Source organism: Lampris incognitus, chromosome 12, assembly GCF_029633865.1.
Source record: "Lampris incognitus isolate fLamInc1 chromosome 12, fLamInc1.hap2, whole genome shotgun sequence".
Classification (NCBI taxonomy): domain Eukaryota; kingdom Metazoa; phylum Chordata; class Actinopteri; order Lampriformes; family Lampridae; genus Lampris; species Lampris incognitus.
In genome coordinates this window covers 5,809,436-5,815,908 of record NC_079222.1, presented here as the reverse complement: position 1 = coordinate 5,815,908, position 6,473 = coordinate 5,809,436, and the positions used below count along the sequence as shown (strand labels likewise).

Sequence of the window (6,473 nt, the reverse complement as noted above, 5' to 3'; positions counted from 1 at the left end):
TTGGTGGCCTCCCACGCGCCCGTTGTGCTGAGGGACATTCGTCCAGGTAAAGATGGGGAAGAAGGGAGGAGAAGAGAAGAAAGGGAGGAAGAGAAGGGGGAGGAAAAGGAAAGAAAGAAAGGAAAAGTATTGTAACGTGCATGAAGACACGCTGGCCGCTGGCTCGCGGGTCTGACCCTTTAGTCGAGCGGTTAGCGATGCCTCCTGCGGTGCGGGCAATACGGGTTCGCGTCCCGGCCTCGGCAGTTTCTGTGGTTGCGTTGTCTCCCGAATTCGCTACAGTATTGCTGTTTCCAACCACATCTTGACTGTCGATCGCCAGTTTCCGGCCAACCCCATCTCTGTCTGGTGTCGTGCGCGTGGGGTCCTCCACAAACGCTAACACGCCCTACGATCATCGCAAAGTACGTTGATTTTCTTTTACTGAATTCCAACTGAAAAATCTGACGTATAGGTAAAACCAGACAAACATTTGGGTCAAAAACCAGTGAAAAGTCTTCTCAATGGCTGTACCTTAGTTAGCTTTAAGTCATATTCTGACATTTCACACGTGACTCCTTGGGCAGCAAAAGCCATAGGATGTGATGGAGTTTGTCATAAGATGAAACTGGTGAACCAAGCTGACGACAGAAAGAGGAAGGTCGGCGGCCAACTCTTCTATAAAACAGCTGCAAGGCTCCGGCTCAACGGCTTACGGCCATAGCAGCCTGATAACGCCCGATCTCGTCCGATCTCGGAAGCTAAGCAGGGTCGGGCCTGGTTAGTACTTGGATGGGAGACCGCCTGGGAATACCAGGTGCTGTAAGCCTTTTATGCCGCCCTGTTACGGCTCTCCCAGCCCGCGCCGGCAGCCAATCAGCTCGTCAGGGCTGGGCTTAAGTTTGGTGGCCTCCCACGCGCCCGTTGTGCCGGGGGACATTCGTCCAGGTAAAGATGGGGAAGAAAGGGGAAGAAGGGAGGAGAAGAGAAGAAAGGGAGGAAGAGAAGGGGGAGGAAAAGGAAAGAAAGAAAGGAAAAGTATTGTAACGTGCATGAAGACACGCTGGCCGCTGGCTCGCGGGTCTGACCCTTTAGTCGAGCGGTTAGCGATGCCTCCTGCGGTGCGGGCGACACGGGTTCGCTTCCCGGCTGCGGCAGTTTCTGTGGCTTCGTTGTCCCCCGAATTCGCTACAGTATGACTGTTTCCAACCACATCTTGACTGTCGATCGCCAGTTTCCGGCCAACCCCATCTCTGTCTGGTGTCGTGCGCTTGGGGTCTTCCACAAACCCTAACACGCCCTACGATCATCGCAAAGTACGTTGATTTTCTTTTACTGAATTCCAACTGAAAAATCTGACGTATAGGTAAAACCAGACAAACATTTGGGTCAAAAACCAGTGAAAAGTCTTCTCAATGGCTGTACCTTAGTTAGCTTTAAGTCATATTCTGACATTTCACACGTGACTCCTTGGGCAGCAAAAGCCATAGGATGTGATGGAGTTTGTCATAAGATGAAACTGGTGAACCAAGCTGACGACAGAAAGAGGAAGGTCGGCGGCCAACTCTTCTATAAAGGAGCTGCAAGGCTCCGGCTCAACATCTTACGGCCATACCAGCCTGATAACGCCCGATCTCGTCCGATCTCGGAAGCTAAGCAGGGTCGGGCCTGGTTAGTACTTGGATGGGAGACCGCCTGGGAATACCAGGTGCTGTAAGCCTTTTATGTTACGGCTCTGCGCCGGCAGCCAATCAGCTCGTCATGGCTGGGCTTAAGTTTGGTGGCCTCCCACGCGCCCGTTGTGCTGAGGGACATTCGTCCAGGTAAAGATGGGGAAGAAGGGAGGAGAAGAGAAGAAAGGGAGGAAGAGAAGGGGGAGGAAAAGGAAAGAAAGAAAGGAAAAGTATTGTAACGTGCATGAAGACACGCTGGCCGCTGGCGCGCGGGTCTGACCCTTTAGTCGAGCGGTTAGCGATGCCTCCTGCGGTGCGGGCAATACGGGTTCGCGTCCCGGCCTCGGCAGTTTCTGTGGTTGCGTTGTCTCCCGAATTCGCTACAGTATTGCTGTTTCCAACCACATCTTGACTGTCGATCGCCAGTTTCCGGCCAACCCCATCTCTGTCTGGTGTCGTGCGCGTGGGGTCCTCCACAAACGCTAACACGCCCTACGATCATCGCAAAGTACGTTGATTTTCTTTTACTGAATTCCAACTGAAAAATCTGACGTATAGGTAAAACCAGACAAACATTTGGGTCAAAAACCAGTGAAAAGTCTTCTCAATGGCTGTACCTTAGTTAGCTTTAAGTCATATTCTGACATTTCACACGTGACTCCTTGGGCAGCAAAAGCCATAGGATGTGATGGAGTTTGTCATAAGATGAAACTGGTGAACCAAGCTGACGACAGAAAGAGGAAGGTCGGCGGCCAACTCTTCTATAAAAGAGCTGCAAGGCTCCGGCTCAACGGCTTACGGCCATAGCAGCCTGATAACGCCCGATCTCGTCCGATCTCGGAAGCTAAGCAGGGTCGGGCCTGGTTAGTACTTGGATGGGAGACCGCCTGGGAATACCAGGTGCTGTAAGCCTTTTATGCCGCCCTGTTACGGCTCTCCCAGCCCGCGCCGGCAGCCAATCAGCTCGTCAGGGCTGGGCTTAAGTTTGGTGGCCTCCCACGCGCCCGTTGTGCCGGGGGACATTCGTCCAGGTAAAGATGGGGAAGAAAGGGGAAGAAGGGAGGAGAAGAGAAGAAAGGGAGGAAGAGAAGGGGGAGGAAAAGGAAAGAAAGAAAGGAAAAGTATTGTAACGTGCATGAAGACACGCTGGCCGCTGGCTCGCGGGTCTGACCCTTTAGTCGAGCGGTTAGCGATGCCTCCTGCGGTGCGGGCGACACGGGTTCGCTTCCCGGCTGCGGCAGTTTCTGTGGCTTCGTTGTCCCCCGAATTCGCTACAGTATGACTGTTTCCAACCACATCTTGACTGTCGATCGCCAGTTTCCGGCCAACCCCATCTCTGTCTGGTGTCGTGCGCTTGGGGTCTTCCACAAACCCTAACACGCCCTACGATCATCGCAAAGTACGTTGATTTTCTTTTACTGAATTCCAACTGAAAAATCTGACGTATAGGTAAAACCAGACAAACATTTGGGTCAAAAACCAGTGAAAAGTCTTCTCAATGGCTGTTCCTTAGTTAGCTTTAAGTCATATTGTGACATTTCACACGTGACTCCTTGGACAGCAAAAGCGACAAGATGTGATGGAGTTTGTCATAAGATGAAACTGGTGAAACAGGCAGACAACAGAAAGAGGAAGGTCGGGGGCCAACTCTTCTATAAAGGAGCTGCAAGGCTCCGGCTCAACGGCTTACGGCCATACCAGTCTGATAACGCCCGATCTCGTCCGATCTCGGAAGCTAAGCAGGCTCGGGCCTGGTTAGTACTTGGATGGGAGACCGCCTGGGAATACCAGGTGCTGTAAGCCTTTTATGTTACGGCTCTGCGCCGGCAGCCAATCAGCTCGTCATGGCTGGGCTTAAGTTTGGTGGCCTCCCACGCGCCCGTTGTGCTGAGGGACATTCGTCCAGGTAAAGATGGGGAAGAAGGGAGGAGAAGAGAAGAAAGGGAGGAAGAGAAGGGGGAGGAAAAGGAAAGAAAGAAAGGAAAAGTATTGTAACGTGCATGAAGACACGCTGGCCGCTGGCGCGCGGGTCTGACCCTTTAGTCGAGCGGTTAGCGATGCCTCCTGCGGTGCGGGCGACACGGGTTCGCTTCCCGGCTGCGGCAGTTTCTGTGGCTTCGTTGTCCCCCGAATTCGCTACAGTATGACTGTTTCCAACCACATCTTGACTGTCGATCGCCAGTTTCCGGCCAACCCCATCTCTGTCTGGTGTCGTGCGCTTGGGGTCTTCCACAAACCCTAACACGCCCTACGATCATCGCAAAGTACGTTGATTTTCTTTTACTGAATTCCAACTGAAAAATCTGACGTATAGGTAAAACCAGACAAACATTTGGGTCAAAAACCAGTGAAAAGTCTTCTCAATGGCTGTTCCTTAGTTAGCTTTAAGTCATATTGTGACATTTCACACGTGACTCCTTGGACAGCAAAAGCGACAAGATGTGATGGAGTTTGTCATAAGATGAAACTGGTGAAACAGGCAGACAACAGAAAGAGGAAGGTCGGGGGCCAACTCTTCTATAAAGGAGCTGCAAGGCTCCGGCTCAACGGCTTACGGCCATACCAGTCTGATAACGCCCGATCTCGTCCGATCTCGGAAGCTAAGCAGGCTCGGGCCTGGTTAGTACTTGGATGGGAGACCGCCTGGGAATACCAGGTGCTGTAAGCCTTTTATGTTACGGCTCTGCGCCGGCAGCCAATCAGCTCGTCATGGCTGGGCTTAAGTTTGGTGGCCTCCCACGCGCCCGTTGTGCTGAGGGACATTCGTCCAGGTAAAGATGGGGAAGAAGGGAGGAGAAGAGAAGAAAGGGAGGAAGAGAAGGGGGAGGAAAAGGAAAGAAAGAAAGGAAAAGTATTGTAACGTGCATGAAGACACGCTGGCCGCTGGCTCGCGGGTCTGACCCTTTAGTCGAGCGGTTAGCGACGCCTCCTGCGGTGCGGGCAATACGGGTTCGCGTCCCGGCCTCGGCAGTTTCTGTGGTTGCGTTGTCTCCCGAATTCGCTACAGTATTGCTGTTTCCAACCACATCTTGACTGTCGATCGCCAGTTTCCGGCCAACCCCATCTCTGTCTGGTGTCGTGCGCGTGGGGTCCTCCACAAACGCTAACACGCCCTACGATCATCGCAAAGTACGTTGATTTTCTTTTACTGAATTCCAACTGAAAAATCTGACGTATAGGTAAAACCAGACAAACATTTGGGTCAAAAACCAGTGAAAAGTCTTCTCAATGGCTGTACCTTAGTTAGCTTTAAGTCATATTCTGACATTTCACACGTGACTCCTTGGGCAGCAAAAGCCATAGGATGTGATGGAGTTTGTCATAAGATGAAACTGGTGAACCAAGCTGACGACAGAAAGAGGAAGGTCGGCGGCCAACTCTTCTATAAAGGAGCTGCAAGGCTCCGGCTCAACATCTTACGGCCATACCAGCCTGATAACGCCCGATCTCGTCCGATCTCGGAAGCTAAGCAGGGTCGGGCCTGGTTAGTACTTGGATGGGAGACCGCCTGGGAATACCAGGTGCTGTAAGCCTTTTATGTTACGGCTCTGCGCCGGCAGCCAATCAGCTCGTCATGGCTGGGCTTAAGTTTGGTGGCCTCCCACGCGCCCGTTGTGCTGAGGGACATTCGTCCAGGTAAAGATGGGGAAGAAGGGAGGAGAAGAGAAGAAAGGGAGGAAGAGAAGGGGGAGGAAAAGGAAAGAAAGAAAGGAAAAGTATTGTAACGTGCATGAAGACACGCTGGCCGCTGGCGCGCGGGTCTGACCCTTTAGTCGAGCGGTTAGCGATGCCTCCTGCGGTGCGGGCAATACGGGTTCGCGTCCCGGCCTCGGCAGTTTCTGTGGTTGCGTTGTCTCCCGAATTCGCTACAGTATTGCTGTTTCCAACCACATCTTGACTGTCGATCGCCAGTTTCCGGCCAACCCCATCTCTGTCTGGTGTCGTGCGCGTGGGGTCCTCCACAAACGCTAACACGCCCTACGATCATCGCAAAGTACGTTGATTTTCTTTTACTGAATTCCAACTGAAAAATCTGACGTATAGGTAAAACCAGACAAACATTTGGGTCAAAAACCAGTGAAAAGTCTTCTCAATGGCTGTACCTTAGTTAGCTTTAAGTCATATTCTGACATTTCACACGTGACTCCTTGGGCAGCAAAAGCCATAGGATGTGATGGAGTTTGTCATAAGATGAAACTGGTGAACCAAGCTGACGACAGAAAGAGGAAGGTCGGCGGCCAACTCTTCTATAAAAGAGCTGCAAGGCTCCGGCTCAACGGCTTACGGCCATAGCAGCCTGATAACGCCCGATCTCGTCCGATCTCGGAAGCTAAGCAGGGTCGGGCCTGGTTAGTACTTGGATGGGAGACCGCCTGGGAATACCAGGTGCTGTAAGCCTTTTATGCCGCCCTGTTACGGCTCTCCCAGCCCGCGCCGGCAGTCAATCAGCTCGTCAGGGCTGGGCTTAAGTTTGGTGGCCTCCCACGCGCCCGTTGTGCCGGGGGACATTCGTCCAGGTAAAGATGGGGAAGAAAGGGGAAGAAGGGAGGAGAAGAGAAGAAAGGGAGGAAGAGAAGGGGGAGGAAAAGGAAAGAAAGAAAGGAAAAGTATTGTAACGTGCATGAAGACACGCTGGCCGCTGGCTCGCGGGTCTGACCCTTTAGTCGAGCGGTTAGCGATGCCTCCTGCGGTGCGGGCGACACGGGTTCGCTTCCCGGCTGCGGCAGTTTCTGTGGCTTCGTTGTCCCCCGAATTCGCTACAGTATGACTGTTTCCAACCACATCTTGACTGTCGATCGCCAGTTTCCGGCCAACCCCATC

The 6,473-nt window shown here is 52.6% G+C and overlaps 7 non-coding genes across 7 annotated transcripts; all 7 read left to right on the top strand.

The window, feature by feature from the left end:
* Positions 1 to 689: 689 nt before the first annotated feature.
* Positions 690 to 808, top strand: LOC130122253 (5S ribosomal RNA). Its single transcript, XR_008811171.1, has one exon. It is a non-coding gene; the product is annotated as a 5S ribosomal RNA (ribosomal RNA).
* A 772-nt stretch (positions 809 to 1,580) lies between these two features.
* Positions 1,581 to 1,699, top strand: LOC130122236 (5S ribosomal RNA). Its single transcript, XR_008811154.1, has one exon. It is a non-coding gene; the product is annotated as a 5S ribosomal RNA (ribosomal RNA).
* A 746-nt stretch (positions 1,700 to 2,445) lies between these two features.
* Positions 2,446 to 2,564, top strand: LOC130122252 (5S ribosomal RNA). The gene has a single exon (XR_008811170.1). It is a non-coding gene; the product is annotated as a 5S ribosomal RNA (ribosomal RNA).
* Positions 2,565 to 3,336: 772 nt separating this feature from the next.
* LOC130122249 (5S ribosomal RNA) lies at positions 3,337 to 3,455 on the top strand. Its single transcript, XR_008811167.1, has one exon. It is a non-coding gene; the product is annotated as a 5S ribosomal RNA (ribosomal RNA).
* A 746-nt stretch (positions 3,456 to 4,201) lies between these two features.
* On the top strand, positions 4,202 to 4,320 carry LOC130122238 (5S ribosomal RNA). Its single transcript, XR_008811156.1, has one exon. It is a non-coding gene; the product is annotated as a 5S ribosomal RNA (ribosomal RNA).
* A 746-nt stretch (positions 4,321 to 5,066) lies between these two features.
* On the top strand, positions 5,067 to 5,185 carry LOC130122235 (5S ribosomal RNA). The gene has a single exon (XR_008811153.1). It is a non-coding gene; the product is annotated as a 5S ribosomal RNA (ribosomal RNA).
* Positions 5,186 to 5,931: 746 nt separating this feature from the next.
* On the top strand, positions 5,932 to 6,050 carry LOC130122251 (5S ribosomal RNA). Its single transcript, XR_008811169.1, has one exon. It is a non-coding gene; the product is annotated as a 5S ribosomal RNA (ribosomal RNA).
* The last annotated feature ends 423 nt before the right edge of the window (positions 6,051 to 6,473 follow it).